The sequence below is a fragment of the Sceloporus undulatus genome, chromosome 3 (assembly GCF_019175285.1).
Source record: "Sceloporus undulatus isolate JIND9_A2432 ecotype Alabama chromosome 3, SceUnd_v1.1, whole genome shotgun sequence".
NCBI lineage: Eukaryota > Metazoa > Chordata > Lepidosauria > Squamata > Phrynosomatidae > Sceloporus > Sceloporus undulatus.
The window spans coordinates 58,568,483-58,588,779 of record NC_056524.1 but is presented as its reverse complement, the minus strand read 5'-3'; the positions used below and the strand labels follow the sequence as shown (position 1 = coordinate 58,588,779).

General features: G+C 39.4%; 1 protein-coding gene across 3 annotated transcripts in view; it reads right to left on the bottom strand.

Moving 5' to 3' along the window:
- Positions 1-20,297, bottom strand: part of CHODL (chondrolectin) — a 37,709-nt gene that overhangs the window by 13,340 nt on the left and 4,072 nt on the right. The window lies entirely within an intron of this gene.

Below are 20,297 nucleotides of genomic sequence, written 5' to 3'. Positions count from 1 at the left end.
TAATTTATCATATTATAAATATGCTGTAGAGTTAAAACAATCCAAGAAACAGGAATGTCATGGCAAAAAAAATAAATCCTGTTTTTAATGTTCTTCCCCTAGTTTCCCATGAAAGCATGATTTAGATCAGAAAGTTTAATATCTACCACACTGAGTGTGAAATGTCATCAAGTACCATATCAAAAGCATGACATATTTAATAAAGAGTTGGCATGTATTTATTCCTGTCTTGGTTTCATAAATTATACGTTCTAACTCTACAAGGACAAAATTGTTAATATCCTGAACTAATGTCAGAACTCTTCAAATGCACTTTCATAAACTGTTACTTAACCACCAGCATTGCACCATTGCTTCATCTTTTTCTTCCTTTATATTGTTTTTGATATGAATGCAAGAAGGTATGTGATCTACTGAGACAAAGAGTGCATATACACAGCAAAAATAATGCAGTTTGACAGCCAATGTAAGTGCTGTAGCTCATCCTACTGAATTCTGGAATTTGTAGTTTTACAAGTCTTTAGCCTTCTCTGACAGAGTGCTGGTGCCTCACAAAACTGCAGATCCCAGGATTCTGTAGGATGGAGCCCAGGCACTTAATATGGTGTCAAACTGCATTATTTCTACAGTGTTCTTGGAGAAATGTGATTCCAAGTCAGATTTTCTGCATAGACATATGGGTGACAGGGGAGAAAAGCACTCACTGGCTTGTCCATTAAATTGTACTGTACTTTCTGGGACACTTGATCACACTGGCTAGTCAGTCCACAAGTCTGTTTGTGTGCATCTCTCTGTGAGTATAAATTCTTGCATGTCTTCTATTGCCTTTATATTACAGAAAGCTGGCATTTAATGATGATCTAATTTGCTCTTTTACACATCTAGATGACTTTCATGAAGGGATGTGCTCAAATCTTCTCAACCTGGCATGCACATATTTGCAGACTAGAATTCCTAATATCCCCATTCACCATACTAATAGGTGATACAAGGATGTGAGGAATTCTGGTCCTTTCCATCTAGATGAAGTTAAATTGGGAAAGGCCTTGATGCAATTCCTATCATTCAGCAATGGTTTTATTAACCTAAATCTTAGCAGAGTAGGGAAGGCAAGAGTTCAAAGCAGTTTGTTATACATTTAAAGTGCTTTATATATTTTAACTAACAATAATTATAACTAATGGTTCTTACACAAGGGTAAGAATGCTATTTGGTTTCAAATTCCCATTCAGACATGAAGATCACTTGAGTGGGACTTGTCCTAAATCATTGTCTCTCAGTCAAATCTAACTAAGGCTGTTGCTGTGATGGCAAATTGATATAACTCCATGCATGATACCCCTAGTAGCTTGGAGAAAGACACGGGATGGAAATTTAGCAAAGTTAGAGTAACCAAATAAAAATATATATATTATATGTGATATAGTATTTATTGCTTGTCCACACTAACATTGTGGGGCCATGCAGACGAGCGGCAAAGAGAGGCGTGAGGCCGTATCTGCACCAACTGTGCCAGGACTGTGGAGACCACACAGGTCCACTCCCGACACGGGCTGCCACTGTGGTCCTGAACTGGCCCATCAGGAACAGATTGTATCCATTCCATTTTGCCAAGATTCTTTTTCGTTGGTGCAGCTTTAGGACACGTTCACGGCATATGTTGTCTAAATGCCACACCCCCAACACAGCCCAAAGCTGTGTCATTTTGGCCGTCTGTTTTCAGCCTGTATCTTTCATATTCCTCAAATGTGTTTTTAGGAACGTTTGCAGCTAACAGCTACATTTCTATAGCACTTCATACTGAACTAAGCAGTCTCTAAGCAGTTTACAATGCATAAGCTAATTGCCTCCAACAAGCTGGGTACTCATTTTAGCCACCTCAGAGGGATGCCAGACTGAGTCGATCTGAAGCCCCTAGCTGGAATTGAACTCACAACCTTGTGGCTGTGAGTGAATGGCTCCAGTACCTGCACTGCGCCACCAGGGCTCACCACCAGGAATGTTTACCTCCTCCAAATATCTTTTTATATTTCCCATTGAACTAGCAAAACTCTCCCCTGCATAAATTCATCCCATAATTTTGTATACTGACAGCAATTTCATTATACTATTTTCTGCTAACAGGAAATATAACTTTGGCTGCACTCCAGATATACTTCCTAGAGTTTCATTCAACTCATTCTCATTTACCTTATTGACTTGTTCTAAACAAACACACATAAATGTAATTTTTGTCAATAATTGTCTGATATTGACAAAACAGAAATAAGCACAGCAGGTAGCCATATATTTAAAACAGGCAAGATCAGGGGAGGCACAGAAAACAACTAAAATGTTTTAGGCAGTCTTGAATTCTTTAAGCCCAGGTGGAAATACATTATCTGACATAGAAGATTCAAAATTCAATTAAAACAATTTATATTATCTGTTGCATAAGAGGAGAAAAACCTAATCATGAATGAACCATCCAGAATGACTATTTCTCTAAGGAAAATGTGTGGGTGTGTGTGGGTGTGGGTGTATTCAGGGGTAGCCTCCAGCAAAGGTAAAACTGTTTAACTAGACTATAGTTTCAGACTACAATTTGGCAAGTTTTATCTATACATCACTATTCATTCATTCATTCATTTTTCTTTTCTTTTTTTTTGTAACAGTGCAGAGTATCCTTGAGAAATTCAATGTTTTCTGCCTAAGAAATGAGCAGTTGGCTTAGCACAGGTAGGTACATCTGGATCTCAAGAGAAGTTACTTTCCTATTGCTAATGGAAGTTGAAATTTTATTAACTTTTATTTTTATTACTCTTTGTCCCTAGTCCTCACATAGCCAATTATGGGAGTGGCCTCTGCTGCACTGAAATCTCTCAATGCTATATTAGTTGACAACGTCTCAGCCAAAATCTACGCTTGTGACTCTAGCATCATCACCATTTTTCTCCTGTATGATTTTTAACATCTTTGAAATGAAAATGCCAGTGAAGCTTCAAAGGTTTGCCTAATATATTTTATGTTTTGGAGCTGGTCCCTAAAAAGGTATCATTATTCACTGCTTTTGGGTTTTATTGTATTTTGTTTCTCTAAGGGTGTCCAATCTCATAACATTTCTTCTTCAAGTTCTATCAGGAGTGGATAGAATACCCATGAAGGTTTTGATGGCTACACCATTTCCCATATTATCCAGAACTGGGGTGGTTGGAAATGACCCAGATTTTCCGAAGCAACAACTACCATAACTAATGGGTGGGGGAATGAAGACAGGCAAAATTGGCAGAGTACTGTAAAAAAAAAAGTCCCTACAGCCACATGGGAATCCTATTCCTCTCCACAGGAACTCAAGGTGGTAAGCATATCCACACTACTGTCTCAAGAAAACCCAGTAAAGTAGGCTAAATTAAAAAAATAGTAAGTGGTCCACATTGACCAATGACTTTCAGGTCCAGCTTTCCTACTGCTATACTTTAACTACTCAAGCAGCAATAAGCCGTTACTATAAGCTGCTTTTCAAACTATCCCAAATTACTAATTAGATGTTTTCCACCCTTTCCTGAACTCAAAAGGGGTGGAAAGATACCCTTCTACACATTACAGGAATAAATTGTAAGAATTTCAGACTGGCGAGACCTTTCTCTGTGATTTCCTATTGTGAGTCTGATAGAGTAGACAAAGAACAATGAGTTATTCACTGACAAAATGTTTGCCCCTCTCCTAGGGCCAACATACCAGTGGTTAAACACTATTAAACACTATTACAATAGTGAATACAGAATTGTTGTGAGAAGGAATCATAATTCTAGAAGAGGGCTGACTGGAATGGAAGAGCAATGAATTGTGCACTTATCTTCTGTGAATAGGTATTTTGATTTATATACCCCTTTACTTGATTTCTTGTGATTTACATTGCATTGCATTATGCATCTGGAGTACTAGATCAAAAAAAATAAAAATAAAAACAGGACAGAAAATGTTATTTCATGTCAACAGTGGACTTACTGGAGGTATCCAGTTAGCTATTGTAGGGGAAAAGATGCTTAGATAGATGGGACTCAATAGGGCTCTTTAGAGTCCTGACAGAATTTCTAATCTTCAACAGTTAAGTTTCTCACAACAACAAGCATATCACATAGATGGAAACATGGGGACCAAATCCTGCAACCAATTCAAATGCAATTTCCAACTCTACATCACTATCTTCATATTCAGATATACAATTATGCTATCACAGAATCTAGTAGCATCAGACACATAAAAAATCTGTCACCCCCACGTATGCATATTAGGCAGAGACACAAGAGATGGCCTACTTGATGCTGCCCCTGGGCTCTGAAATCCTATGCCATCATATTTCCCATCACTATATAAGTATGAGAGCTGGATCATGAATAAAACTAAAAGAAAATGAACTCATTCAAAATATAGTACTGGGGGGGGGGGGAGTTCTGCAAATAGCGTGGATTGCTAAAAAACAAAGAACAAATCAAGCCTGAACTCCCCCTAGAAGCAAAGATGACTAAATTGAGGCTGTTGTATTTCTGCCACATTATGAAAAGGCATGACTCAACAGTAAAGATGCTAATTCTGGGAAAGGTAGAAGGCAACAGGAAGAGAGAAGACTGCATACAAGATAGGTAGTCTTAATCAAGGAGGACATACTCTGAGTTTTCAATATGTGCAGAACTATTGAGGATAGTGTCTCTTGGAGGTGTCTTATTCACAGGCTCACTATAAGTCAAGGTCCACATGAAAGCAGATCAAAAGATCAAGGGCTAAAGAATGTAACAGCCCTACACATGTTACTGGACTGCAACTGTTTACATTTCCCCCATTTCCCCCACTGGCTGCCTATTAGTTTCTGGGCCCAGTACAAGGTGTTGATTATCACCTTTAAAGCCCTAAATGGCTTGGGTCCAAACTATCTCAGGGACTGCCTCCTCCCATATAATCCTCCCCGCACACTCCAGTCCTCTGGGAGGAATTTGCTGCAGCCTCAAAGAGCTAGGCTTTCGGCTACCTCCCAGAGGGCTTTTTCTGTTGTCGCCCCCAGATTATGGAACGACCTGCTGGACGAGATCTGTCAATTGACATCTTTAGACGGCTTTAAAAAGGCTGTCAAGACTCTTCCAGCAGGCCTTTCCGGAATAGATAACCCTGGCCTCAGGAACCCTGTTCTTATGAGAGTCCCCAAGGTCCTCCTTGGAAATGCTACTGTAGTTTACTGTTTTATTTGTTTTGTTCTGTTTTGTTTTTGTCTTGTAATAATGTGTATGTGTTAATGTTGTTTAATTAGTTGGTTTTAATTATAATTGATTGAAGAATTTTTTAAGGGGGGGAGGGAATTTTGGTCTACAATGTATTGTATTTTATCGTTGTTAGCTGCCCCGATTGATCTCAAGGGGCGGGATATAAATAAACTATTATTATTATTATTATTATTATTATTATTATTATTATTATTATTGATGTAGACAAAGACAGAGACAAAGATGTACCACCTGAACATAGCACTTCGTCTGGTCAACAAGATAAGTGGACACTAATCCACAAAAGTGTACACTACATATCTATTCATCTTTAAGATGATACAAAATTCTATCAGGGCACCCTATTAATTCTCTCACAGCTTACTATTAGCTGATTAGAAGTTTCCTGCTGACGACAAGGAAGATTTTCAGACTAGCGCAAAAGCACTGGTAAAACACTGTGGATTGTTTAGGAAGCGCAGGTGTGTGAAATCCTGCTGCGCTTCCTAAACGTCAGCGAATCGTCACTCCCCTCCTGTGTCCCAGAATTGTTCAGGGAAGAGCCATTTCCCATAAATGGAAACTTTCACTTTCCTCTTTCCAAATGATTCAGGGACGCTGGAGGGGAGCGAAGATTCCCCGACATTTAAGAAGTATGGCAGGTTTTCACACCCGTGCTTCTTAAATGATCCAGCAATGTTTTACCAGTGCTTACCCGACAGTAAGCGCTGATCTGAAAATCTCCAAGGATATGGCTTGTACAGTTGCTTGGAATGCTCCCCTAAACTAATTCTCACTCCCCCAGCTTTCAGTCATTGTCACTACTTGTTTAACTCCTACATAGTTTGTAAAATAACAATAAAAATCCTTGCTCATGATTTTTGCCATCCCTCCATTCCCCCCCCCAATATTTTCAGCTTCCCAAACCGTTTTTCTATCACTCCTATATAGTGAGATAAATGGATTGTGACAAACATCCAAAGATGGAGAAGATTACATAAGCATTCCATAGGGGTAAGGATGAGGAAAGAGTCCAAAAAAGAAGTATGGGAGAAAAGACCTAATAGGGATTAGACATGTACAAATTCAAAGTTGTTCCCCAGTGTTTTCACATGTGTTTCTTAACAATTAAAATGATAATATAGTATTAACTTCATAAATATATTTGAAGAGGTACAAAACAATGCAAGCTTGGAGTGGTTCCCCCCCCCCCTCATTTCTATAAATCCTAACCATTTTAATGCTGTATGGGAGTTCAACCTGAGTATTAATAGTGTCCAACAGAAAGTAAAGCACTGATGTAATAGGAAGGGGAGCTCTCCATTCTCACATTTTGACTCTTCCTTGATGTACCGCAGGAGTAACAGCTATCCTATCCTATCACATTGCCAGAACTTTCATCTGTTTCAGAAGCCAAATTCGTGATGAATTGCATTAAGTACTATTGATGTTTTACTGCAGCATGTCCTCTTTTGTACCATCAATGGGATTTAATCTACATTTCAGGATGAATCATATTACATTATGTCTCTTTAAAAATTCCTGCTGCAGCACAATTTCTTAACTGTACTCTGCACTGATTAGACAGAGAAACAGACATTAATAACTTTTCCTTCTCCACATAGCTCCCTCTTTTGATATTTAGACTCATCTTTTTACCCTCTTTCTTTTAGTATTGCAACATGCAATCCACAAAGCTGAATGCCATACATAGCAGCCTAGCTAATGCTTGGCAATACATATCCATATTTTCCCTTTCAGGTCAGTAGAAGGGGAAAAAGAAGGTTGTCGCACTTCTATTGGGCCACCATATTGCACTGGCATTCTGTTTTTCTCTTGGTGGTCAGGGAAGACTACTAAAGCAGATTTAATCTTATGAATGGATATATCGACTGAAGATTTTCTTATTTATTTTTATTTTTCTCAGAGCACAAATATCCCTCCCAGACATGTTCAGTGAACTCAGAATTTAAAAACACCAGATGAACAAACAGATGAGCTGATGACTTTGAAGTTTATCGCTCTTACCTTTAGAACGCCCCCTGAGTGTTCTAAAAGGGGCTGTTCCTGGAATGGGGAGGCGGCGGGGAATGCTGTATATCGCACAGTGAGAACACCTCCGCCGCCAAGCGTTTCCCTTCCGTTCTGGGAGCGTTACCCAGGGCCAATTTTCAGGAATGCTTTCTCAAGCGTTCTCGAAAATAGGCCCTCTAGAGCGGAATGGAAGGGTCCCAGAACGGAAGAGGAACGCTTGGCGGCAGCAGCGGGGTTCTCGCTGTGCGATATACAGCTTTTCCCACCGCCTCTTGTTCCAGGAATGGCCCCTTTAAGAACGCTCAGGGGCCATTCTAAAGGTAAGTGCGATAAACTCCATTGAAATGTAAATAAAAGTACCAATGTATATACAGCAATGAAGGTGTGGAAAATACAAAACAAAAGGGATGGCAAACATATAAAAACAATGTGAACAAACAAGAGTTCAAGTGTGCAATCCTCTCCTATATCTCACCATAATTTGACCCACAAGCAGTTTGTAGGATGCTTTTCCATGGAAGACTAAAAACAAATGGTATTTCAATCTGAATCTTCGAAATGTGCATTTTTAATTTATTTGTTTATTTACTACATGATTAGACCAGTTCCACCCCTCCACACATCAAGCATATGGAAACTGCATGAGATTGATGCATAGATAAACAGACCTGGGAATTGGATATCAATTAGCTATCTCCATGAATCAGAGAAACATTTGGCCTTCCATGTCACTGCAACTTCTAGCACCCTAGCCATCATAGCCAGTGATGACAGCTAAGGGGAGTTGAAGTTCAACAACATCTCGAATGACACTAATCCTCCTTCCAAGATTCAAAGTGTAACTTCCAATATGAGTCAAAATTTGTGAACTGTTCATTTACAACACTAAAAGAACCTCTGCAGAAGGGAAGCTCTTCAGATATAAGTACCCTTAGGATCAGAGTTCATTTGCACATTCAAAAGAAACAGGTTCATCAGCACTTTAACATTCATGGATTTCCCAAAGAAATGCACAAGTTCAATTACCCAAATCAATACAAGGTAAATGCTTTTTCAACCAGAAAAAAATGGATATTGAAGGAGCAAATGAAACACTGTTTTACTTGGTTTAATTGGTGTGGCTTCATTGCAGGGGAAAATGATACATTACAGTATTTCCTGATAGCAATTGGGCGCCAAACTATTAAAATTCTGTCAGCTTTACTTTTTCCTTTAAGTGGAAAATGTCTGCTTTTTGGCATTAGTTCTGCTTCATATATTTAAAATGCTATAAAATGAAAGCAAGGCTCACTTAGTTGTTTCTGTGATAGATGCCTTCTCCTATCCACCCCTGTTGATCACATGGACCTTATGGCTGTAAATTATAGGATCAGAAATGGCAGAACGCCAGTGCTCTTTTTAAGAGAAAATCTCTGGAGGGAGCTTCAAGCGTCCCTGTATCTTAAACTGGTAATGGCTGTGGCTTTGTAAGATCTAGACGCACACCATGAAATGCACCATGATTCAAGCTGATTCCAGGCAATGCACCATGCTCAGTCTCTGTCACATGCAGGTTTTCATTGGTACAGCCAAAAGCAGCACTATCAGGTAATGCTAGATTTTTGTACTTAATATAAGCATCCTATTTGTGCCTTTACTTTCAACAAGTCAAACGAATATTCAAAAGAATGTTGTAGTAGCTGTAAGCTGAAGCATTCTTTAAAATGTTAAGGCAAATGTGAATAGACAGGCATATTTTAATTTCTTCTGCATATATCCTCAGATACAACTGATAATGATTCTCATTATGTATCTTAAAAACAGCTTCATTTATATACCACTTCATACTGAACTAACAGTGTCTAGGTGGTTTACAACTGTAAGCTAATTGCCCCCCAACAATCTGGGTACCTATTTTAGCGACCTCAGAAGGATGCAAGCCTGAGTCAAGCTTGAGCCCTTTCGCTGGTATTGAACTCGCAACCTAGGGCACACAAGGGAGGGGGGAGATACTCACCTTACTCTCCCCCCTCCATGTTGAACACATGGCTGCATGCCTCATTCTGACCTCACCAGAAACAACATCACCAGCAAGGCTCTGACAAGGAGCTGCTTGGCTGGCAAGGCAGTGGTGGTGGCCCCAAGAAGGAAAATCTAGATGGCAAGGCAGCTTTACATCACTTTCATGCTGCTGTGTGTGGTGCTCACATGGTGAATCTGGGGAAAGCTCTGGAACAGAATACTTTGGACAGTGCGTGGGTTACTTTAGCTGGTGTAGATGCACACCTGATGACTCTATACACTGTAGAGAATAATACAGCAGTCTACATCCACCTGAAGTTATTCTTCGTTCTGGTTTGATATTTGATGACTTTGGGTTGATCTCTGGTTGATCTGGTAATACTTCAGCTGTTCAGTAGTAGGGAGTGGTTGTTTTGATAAAAATAAATGTTTCTCAAAGAAGAGCTTGAAATTAAGTCACTGATTAACTCATTAAAGTATCGATTTACTAATTGTTTCCTAGTGAGTTTGCCTAACATTACTGATTCCTCAGTTTACTCTGAAATTAAAAATATGCTTTAATGAATTGGGTTGTTAGAAGTGATTAGAATCCATTGGCCACATTCTGTAAAACAGGAGGATCTACCTCCTCAGGGGAACTGGAGGTTGTCTAAAACTGAACAACACTGGGGAATGGGATCAACTGGTCTTTACATGTAAAATACTTGCAAAAATGCCCAGAGACAGCATGACCTGGAATCAAAATCAGCCTGAAGTGGCTAGGTGAATTTACTTGTTTTAAAGAGATGGCCTTTAACTGGTTGTTTAAAGTGGCTAAAGTAACATTAAAGGGACTCATAGTTGCCATAGACAACCACTGCACCGCATAGATATAAGGTGCTGCATTTAAGAGGAAAAATCAAATGTGCAGATACAGTATGGGTAATACTTACTTTGATAGCAGTATGTCTGAAAAGGATCTAGGGGTAAACATGAGTAAACAGTGTTGTGTGTGGCAAGAAAAGCTAACAAAATTTTAAGCTGCATCAGAATTACAGTATCCATTTCAAGGGAAGTAATAGTACAATTCTATTCTACTTTGGTCAGACCTCAGGTGGAACAGTGTGTCCATTTCTGGGAACTAAATTTTGTAAAGGATATTGACAAGTCAGAATATGTCCACATGACTGCTACCAAAACGGTAAAAGATCTAGAAATTAACTTGCATTGGGCATGGTTGGGGGCGTTGAGCATGTTTACCCTGGAGAAGAGAAGATGGAGGTGTGATATGATAGCCATCTTCAAATATCTGAAGGGCCCCTGTGTGAAAGATGAGGCAGGCTTGTTTGCTGATTATCTTGATGGGACCCAACCAATGGATTAAAATTACAAGAAAGGAGATTCCAACTGCCATTAGAATATGGAATGGAGTAAAGAGCATGCTTATCAAATTTGCAGCTGACACCAAATTAGGAGGGGTAGCTAATACCCCAGAGCATAGAATCAGAACTGAAAATGACTTTAACAGATAAGAAGGCTTAGCCAAACCTAACAAAATGAATTTCGACAGGGAGAAATGTAAATTACTATATTTAGGCATTATAAATGATAAGTTCAGATATAGGATGAGTGACACCTGGTTTGACAACAGTACATGCAAAAGGGATCTAGGGAGTCTTAGCAGACCACAAGCTGAACATGAGTCAATGATGTGATGTAGCGGTTTTAAAAGGCAATGTGATCCTAGGCTGCATCAAGAATCCAATAGTCATGTTGTCCAATAGTCTGGGATTCTGGGAGCTGAAGTCCATAATCCCTTAAAGAGCATACTTTGGGGACCACTGGTCTAGACTGAGGAAAATAGTAGTGCCACTCTATCCTACTTTGGTTAGGCCTCACCTGTAATATTGTGTCTATTTCTGGGCACCACAATTCTAGAGGGACATTGACATGCTGGAGCACACCCAGAGAACGGCAACCAAAATTATGAAAGGTCTGGAAACCATGTCCGATAGCTGGATGGAATATTTAGCATAGGCAACAGATGTGGCATGATAAACCATGTTTAAATATTTGAAGGGGTGTTATATTGAGGATGGAGCAAGCTTGTTTTCTGCTGCTCCAGAGATTAGGAATAGAGCAATGGATTCAAACTACAAGAAAAGAGATTCCACCTAAACATTAGGAAGAGCTTCCTGACAGTAAGAGCTGTTTGACCATGGAGTATGCTGTCTTGGAGTGTGTGGAGGAGTCTCCTTCTTTAGAAATTTTCAAACAGAGGCCGGATGGCCATCTGTGAGGAAGAATGCTTTGACTGTGTCTTCATGCATGGCATGAACATGGCATTGGACTGGATGGTCATTGTGGGCTCTTCCTACTCTGTGATTATCTGAATAGGAAGAATTTCTTGACAATAAGTTGCCCAGCATTGGAATGTTGGAAGGTGTTGAATGTCTCCTTCATTTGAAGTTTTTAAACAGAGGTTTGACAGACACATGTCAAAGATGCATTAACTACTGTGGACTGCTGCAGTGGAAAGATTGGACTAGATAACTCTTGGGATCACTTTCAAATTCTACAGTTCTATGATTCTACCATCCTATGTGCCTCTGCACCCAATGGGCTACTATATAATTACTACTTGCATGTGATAGTTGCTCACACACAACTGTCTCTGGAATTGTACATTTAGTTCAGTGCACCACTCCTACAGAGAGACAGTATGGTGTAGTAATTTCAGTATTGCACTAGCACTCTGAGTAAACCAATGAGCTCCCCAAATGGGTAACTCCATTGGGTTAATCCAACCTCACAAGAAAAAACCCCAGCAAACCTTCTCTAAGAAAACCTTGCTAATTAAACCCCATTATATGTTTGCCTTCTGATCTCCAAGAGTTGGAAATGACTTGAGGGTCTGCCTCCCCCCACACACATCACTCTTTCAGAATATGGGGAGTTATTTTAGAAGAAGAATTCCAGAATCCCTAAGCTATCATGACCATTAAAGCACTTTTCAGTATCCTCATTAAAATTAATGGAGCTTCAATGTTAGTAAAAGGTATATATAGTTACTGAACTATCCTCAACCATCAGAGACCTCATCTTGACTACTGTGGTGTAAATATTGGAATGTACATTTGACACCATCAAGAAAAAATGTCACCAATAAAAAAGCAAAAAATAAACTAAGAGCAAACAGCAGTCATTAAGGCATAGTGGCTTTGATTAATACATTGGTTGTTAAGTGGCTAGTAATAAGATTAGCTCGTTTCTTTCTTGCCCGGCAGATACTTAAAGTAATTGCATTTTTTGTAAACTGCATTATCATCACTTTATGTGCTTTATGATGTCATGGGGACAGCAATGCGGGTTATGTAACACTCAGCAGTTTTTCTTGGCCCTGCCTTCACACTTTTTAAAGGACTATTCTCTTACCAGCTCAAGACATTCTGACCTATTGCACTGTAAACACAGATAGTAGACAATAATTCATATAAAAGTAATAGCCTATGGTGCATAATATGTCAATTTCTCAGTCATTGTTCATAACACCACTACAATGTGAAAAAGTCCAGTTGCACAGAAATGATATAAGATATAAAAATGCTGTACACTGTTCTGGACAAATGTGGGAGTGGGAAAAGAATACAACACAATAGCATAGTATATTTAGCATATTTGGATCTACCAAGGGATAATGAATTTATAATCTCAAGCCTCATTTATGGAGCTCATGGATTTGGTGCACGATTCAGTTATGGCTGCACAGTGTGCACAAAGCTGGGCATATGCCAAGGTCTCAAGACCTGAAGAGGGTTCACCATCTTCAATGTGTTACCATTTCTATTTTGAACAGAGTATCCAAGAAGCTCAGAAGCTAACCTTCGAAGTTGCATCTGCACTGCAGAAATAATCCAGTTTGAAACCACTTTAACTGCCATGGCTCAAAGCTATGGAATTCTGGGAATGGTAGTTTGTTGTGACACCAGAGCTCACTGAAAGAGAAGGCAGAGAAATGTCTCACAATTTTTAGGTAGACCACTGAAGAAGTCACATCCAAAGTCTGCAAAATCATGAAATCAGGACTCCATCTTTGCTGATGTTTCTAATCCTGTAACTGCATAGGTAGATCTGAATAAATTAGGGCTGAAATGTCTATCATATTTGTTGATATGGAATAAGTTGTCCATAAACATTTCTGTTTGAACAAATCTGGAAAAGCATGTGAATGGTAAAAGCCATTTTATATTGAGGTGAACAAATAATGCTTTGCCTACTATCACCTGGAAAAAACAGAAATGCTTTCCCAACATGGAAGAAATGCATTCATCAAAAAGGTAGTATTGCTTAAAATATTTATTGTTTTGAGCCTTCAAGTCATTTCTGACTTATGGCTACCCTCAGGCAAACCTATCATGGGGTTTTCCTGGAAAGATTTGTTCAGAGAAGATTTGTCATTGTCTTCCCCAAGGCTGAGAGCACATGACTTGCTCAAGGTCATACAGTGGGTTTCATGGTCAAACCAGGAGTCATATACTGGTCTCCACAGTTGCAATCCAGCACTCAAACCACTATGCCACTCTATATATGCAGTTGCCCCTCCATTTTCACGGACTTGAAATCCATGTCCCTCGCCCACTTTCAGGCCGCAGATGGAGGAGAATGAAATGGGACATGTGCCCGCAGCACATACCCATGGGTATCCATGGGAGCATGCTGCCATTCAAGTCAATTGGGCTTGAATATAGCTGAATCTCCGTTGGTTTTTTTTTGGGGGGAGGGGGTCCGGAACGGCATGCCCATGAAAATTTAGGGTGTGTGTGTGTGCGCGCGCACGCGCGCACGCACGCACACACACACACACACACACACACCATGCTAAGACATAGGAGCCTGAAATCCTTAAGTGAGACCCTTTTCTCAGTCTCACTACCTCCTCAGGCATTTCTGGTGGGGATGTGAGAGAGGGCCATCTTCAAGGCTGTCCCTAGGTTCTAAAATTTCCTTCATAAGGAAGCTAGAATACCTGTCTTCTTACTGTTTTTCAGTCAGCTGGCAAATGCTATTTATTAGTATTAGTAAGAAGATGAATTCTCCCTTTGCCATCTACATCATCAGACCTCAGAGGGAGATAAAGACCAGCCAGATTCATCATGCCTGGCCTAAAGGAAGAAGAAGAGCCCTCCCTCCAGTCCATCTGCCATAGTACAGACTTCAGAAAGAGAGAAGAACTGTTGGACCTGTTCCCCTTCCCCACTACCATTCCTTTCTCCTTTTGTGTTGTGTCATTTTATATTGTAAGTCTGAGAGCAGGGAACCATTAATTAACCATTTTGTAAGCATCTCTGAGAGCCTTTGTGGCTCAAGAGCGGGGTATAAATAGTCTAAATAATAATAATATGAGAAGGTTTCAAGAACCAAATATTTTTGAAAAATGGATTCAAATGTGGGGTATTGTATTGCTTTAATTGTACTCTTTTCACATTGATTGTTATTTAATTGCACATTTTTAAAAATAATGTTATTAGCATTAGTATTAGCTCCTCTTATGTTTTAATTATACAGTGGTTCCTCGGGATACGAAATACCCAGGTTACGAAATTTCCGGGATACGAAAAAATCCCATAGGAAATAATTGTTCCGGGTTACGAATGTTTTTTCGGGTTACGAAAAAATTTTTGGTGCTTTTCGGCGCTATTTCACACGAAATCGCGGCTTTTCCCCATTAGCGCCTATGGGTTTTCGGCTTACGAAGGCTTTTCGGGTTACGAAAGCGGCCGCGGAACGAATTAATTTCGTAACCCGAGGCACCACTGTACAGTCATCCCTCCATATTTACAGCTTTGATATTTGCGGATTTGATTATTCACGGATTTCATTAATATGTTCTCTCTACTAGGTCCTCCAATGCAACTCTGTGGTCAACTTTAACTAAATGTTGCACTGAAAGACCATTTGTAGCTACTCCAGTGCCATTCTATGGTCAGTGTATGTTGGACATTGACCAAAGAGTTGCACTGGAGGACCTAGAGATTCCTAGAGAGGTGTCCTCTCAGGTAAAAACAGTGTTTTTGTTATTTGTGGTTTTTCCATATTCACGGGGGTCTTGTTCCCCTAACCCTAGCGAATATGGAGGAACAACTGTATTTGCTGTAATTTGTAAGTTGTCTTGAGCCACCTTTTGGGGAAAAGGCACAGAATAAATGAATTATCATCTATAATTTAAATAAAAATAGAATATACTGTATATCACCATAGTAGGTGACCTGTCATCTATAGTGGATGACATAGAGCAAGCCTGAACTTAAGCACACTATAAACAAGAATGAAAAGATAATATTTGGTAAAATGTCTTGATCCATTGTGTCTTTTATGTGTTGCTAACTTAGTTTATGGGAGGAGAGGAAATCTGACTGCAGTGGTTATGTGAATTTTTATAACTGATGTAACACTTGTTGAAATCATAGACATTTTCTACTTATTTCATGGAACATTCACTTATGCCCCTAGTGAAGACTGTGAAATGTTACTTAGGATACAAAAGACTATAGAACTGGTTCTTTGAGGTCAGAGGGACTTCAGTTTTAGTCCTCCACTCAGAAACCTCAGGCTCTCTTCACTCTGTATTTTAGAGGGACTTCAGTTTTATTCCTGCATTCAGAAACCTCAGGCTCTCTTCACTCCGTATTTCATAATAAACAGTGTTACTGCAATACACCCATGAGGAGGGAGTTGCATGTGGAAAATATTATGAGGTGGGGAAGCAATAGACATTACTGGATATCAGCTCCAATTAGATCCAGTCAGTATGGCCAGTGATTAAAGAGTGTGGAAGTTGTAGTCAGGCAATACCTGTAGGACTAAAACTTTCCCATCCCTGATGCTTTGGGCAAAACCTAAGTAGCTCTTTGAACCCTGGCCAATATTTTCAATGAGGTTGGAAAATTCAAAATGGTGAATTAAATATATAAATATATATTTAATTAAATATATAAAAATAAACACAAAATTGCCAGCCTCCTAGTTTATTTTAATGCAAATGAGTATTTTACTTGGACTGTAATTTTAATACACTTAGAACCATAGAATCATAGAGTTGGAAGAGACCACAAGGGCCATCCAGTCCACCCCTTGACATGGAAGTACTCTCAATCAAACATCCCCGGCAGATGGCCATCCAGCCTCTGTTTAAAGATCTCCAAAGAAGGAGACTCCACCATCTTTGACTACAATGTACATCCCACTGAACTTAGACTTATTATTCACTAACCACATTTAAGATCGTGTTGTAAAGAATTATGGTGCAAATTTAGATCATAACAATTCTAGGCAGAGTTAAGTATATCTAACCCTACTAAAATAACCAGAATGGTGTAGTGGTTTGAGCAGTGGGTGACCTTGGGTACATCACATATTCTCAGCCTCAGAGAAATCCATGATAGGTTCACCTTAGGGTTGCCATAAATAGGAAATGACTTGAAGGTACTCAAGAACCCCTATTGATTTTTTTAAAAAAAAAACTTAAGAATGACCAACTTTACATGGGATCAAGTTGCATCGTGTAGCTTTGAGAACATGTTCTCTCTCTATTCTATACAATGTTGAAGTATTATAGCTTTTTATGTAGCATCTGGCCTTTGTGTTTCTGCCAGTAATATCCAAAAAACAAATCACTTACAGTGGACCCTTGTTATACGCTGGGGTTTGGTTCCAAGATCCCCAGTGTATAACAAAATCCGTGTATGCTCAAGTCCAATTAAATATAATTACATAGCAAAATGGTGTCCCTAATAAAAAATGGAACATCAAGGTAAATTTATACTTTTTTGGAATATTTTCAAACCGTGTATGCTTGAATCTGTGTATAAAAATTCGTGTATAAGACTGCATTTGCTTTTTTATGGGAATATCAAGAGTTTTACATGGGTTGATGTGCAAGGAAAAGAAGCAATGATAGCATGTAGATGAATAAGGGAATGACACAAAGTGAAGTGCCTCTGTGTTCTCAACACAAAAGCAGATATATTTAGCAAGCAGAGGTTTTTGATGTCTGCACATCATATAGGGCAGGGATAGGAAAGGTGTAGCCCTTCAGATGTTTCTAGATTGCAGCTCTTATCGTCCCTCCCTTTTGGTGCTGTTGATTAAACTGCAGTCCAAAAACACTCGCAGAGTCAAATATTCTTCGCCTCTTTTTTATATCTGAATTGTGTTTGGAAATGGATTGTGGTAAAATACCCTTTTCAGAAGGGGGATCATTGACTTCAGATACTAACCAGGCACTTCTAAACACACCAGTGAATTGGATGAAAATGTGTATATAATTGGATATCATAGCATACTGATGACATCTCACTCCAAGTCCTGGCATGATCTCTTACCATGTAAGAATATCCCTGTGTGTTTTGTCTGACTTTCTTTAGGCGAAGAATCAGCTTCCAAAAACACTACCATTCATAAATTGTCTGTATCCCTGTGCAGCTACAGCTCTTGTATCACCTGTACAGTTACTCCATGATTCCACTTCTTCTCTTTCACTTTTATTGTGAAATACAATGGATTAATGGAGCAGGAGGTGCAGACACTGGCAAATGTTTCCTTATTGCAGAACTTATAAAACTGATGAGTGCTTTCAACCTTCTTTTGCAGCAGCAGAAGGAGGTGAGAAGAAAAAGAGAAAGAAAATGAAAAAGGGGGTCTAAAGAATGTGAATGGGCCATCTAATCACTTATCTCTCAACCAAAATTACATTTGTATAATGATTCCCTGGTACAAAGTTCAGCATGAATGATATGGCTTAACCTTCAACTGATATAAGTGCAGGCTCCAGGTCTGAAGGGGCTCTCATACAAGATGCCCTTAATAGATTCCCTCTCCCTTGGCCATTTCCCCTCCCACTATCGCCACTATTCATTCACTTACCCTTCATTTATCTATAAAGAAGCTACACTATTACCCAGAAGAATAGGTATTGGTTCCTTTTCCAATCTCTTGTCATCCTTTACATACTAGAAAAGGATAAGCGAATCAGAAAAGAAGACCAAAAATGAGCAAAACCAGTACACTGTAAGGCACAGCATAAGGCCTTTGCAAGTGCCTAATAATGGCAACCTATTTCAAAAGCTTTGACTGTTATAAAAGTATGCGTAGGCCATTATGCTTTTAGTTCCATATGGCCAGGAGGTTAAAGAGCCAGAATTTGTTCTAAAGCACCTTAGCTATTAATGTCATGGCTATGTCTCCCCAAGAGAGACTCCCTAGGGATGTGGTGGCTCAGCAGTTAAGATAATGTTGATTGCAATATCAGCAGGTTGGCATTTCGAGGCCCAAGTGCCACATGACGAAGTGAGCTTCCATCACTGGTCCCAGCTTCTGCCAATTTAGCATTTCAAAAACATGTAAAAGTACAAGTAGATAAATCAGTACCACTTCAGTGGGAAAGTAATAGCATTTGTCTTTGACAACACTGGCTCTTTGGCTTAGTAACAAAGATTAGCACTACCCCCTACAGTTGGAAACAACTAGACAATCTTGTCAAGGGAAAACTTATACCTTTTAATATCTCCCTAGAGGAGAATGGGAGGGATAACAGGATCTCCACCCATTCCAGGGAATTTGGTTGCTGGTGTGCCACCACCACCAAGATTCTGCCCTATCTGGATATCCTATGGGCCATACTAATCAAGAACACCACAAGTAAAGCCTCCCCAGACAATTTTAAACTCCAATGCATATGTATTGGTATACTGGATGAACAGTGCCCTGGTGGCGCAGTGGTTAAATGCCTGTACTGCAGCCATTCACTCAAAACCACAAGGTTGCGAGTTCAAGACCAGCAAAAGGGCCCAAGCTCGACTCAGGCTTGCATCCTTCCAAGGTCGCTAAAATGAGTACCCAGACTGTTGGGGGCAAATTAGCTTACTTGCTGTTCACCGTTATGATCTTTGGAATAGCGGTATATAAATAAAACAAATTATTATTATTATTTATTATTATGTCTCTAATTTTATAAAATTATTTTTTTAATGGTTTTGGTAACATTTACATACAGCACTGTGGACTTTCTGGCAGATAAAACACATTTTATAAATCACACTGCTAGTAGTAGTAATGTGTGTGTGGCTTCAGGTCACCGGTCAACATCTTAACCCCATAAATTTCACAGGGTTTTCTTAGATAAGGAATACTCAGAGGTGATTTTGCCAGTTCTGTCCTCTGATATACCCTACAACACCTAGTATTCATTGACAGCTTCCCATTCAAGTACTAAATAGGGCTGACCCTGCTTAGCTTTCAATATCAAAAGGGATCTTGTGCCTTTAGAGCATTAAGACATCCAAGCTGTAATACTGAGAGGTATGTGCCATTTTTGCCACAAGGATAAGCATCCCTACAGACTATCATGCAATGAGTTTCCCTGCTTGCTGTTTTCCTCAATGGTAGTATAAGCATAGATAAGAATACCCATCCTATGATGGCTGTAATTCACACAGTGGATTTACTATATGGTGAGAGATTCAAAACAGTGAGTGTAATATAACACTCAACTCTTAGTCCTGCAAAGGAAGTTTTCTTGGTTTGTTTCTATTTCAGTCAAGCATGCTGTCTAGTCATAACATTCTGACACACTCTGGCAGAGATATAAAGATTCTTTCCTAATATCCACTGAAGAGGAATCCATTGGGGCACCATAGTGAAATAATAATGTACTTCTTTTAAAAAAAGTTCTATATATGAAGTCAACAGAAACTAAAGAGATTTATTAACCCCACAACTGCCCCAGGTAGGGGAAATAAACTTCTACATACTTGCTAACCAGCCATTATTCCAATACAAAGTGGCAAATTTAAATTAAATGTGCTGTGTATAGGTAGGACTTCCTAGTTATGATAGAATGAAGCAGTTTAACAAGCTTTCTTACAAAGTGCCAGGCAGAACTCTGAAAGGGAGTCACTGGGCAAAATGTCCAGATTCCCCCAACCAGCATAGTTAGCAAGCAAACTTAGGCCCGTTACAGACCGCCCAAGAGGGGCGGTCTTGGGCCGCTGC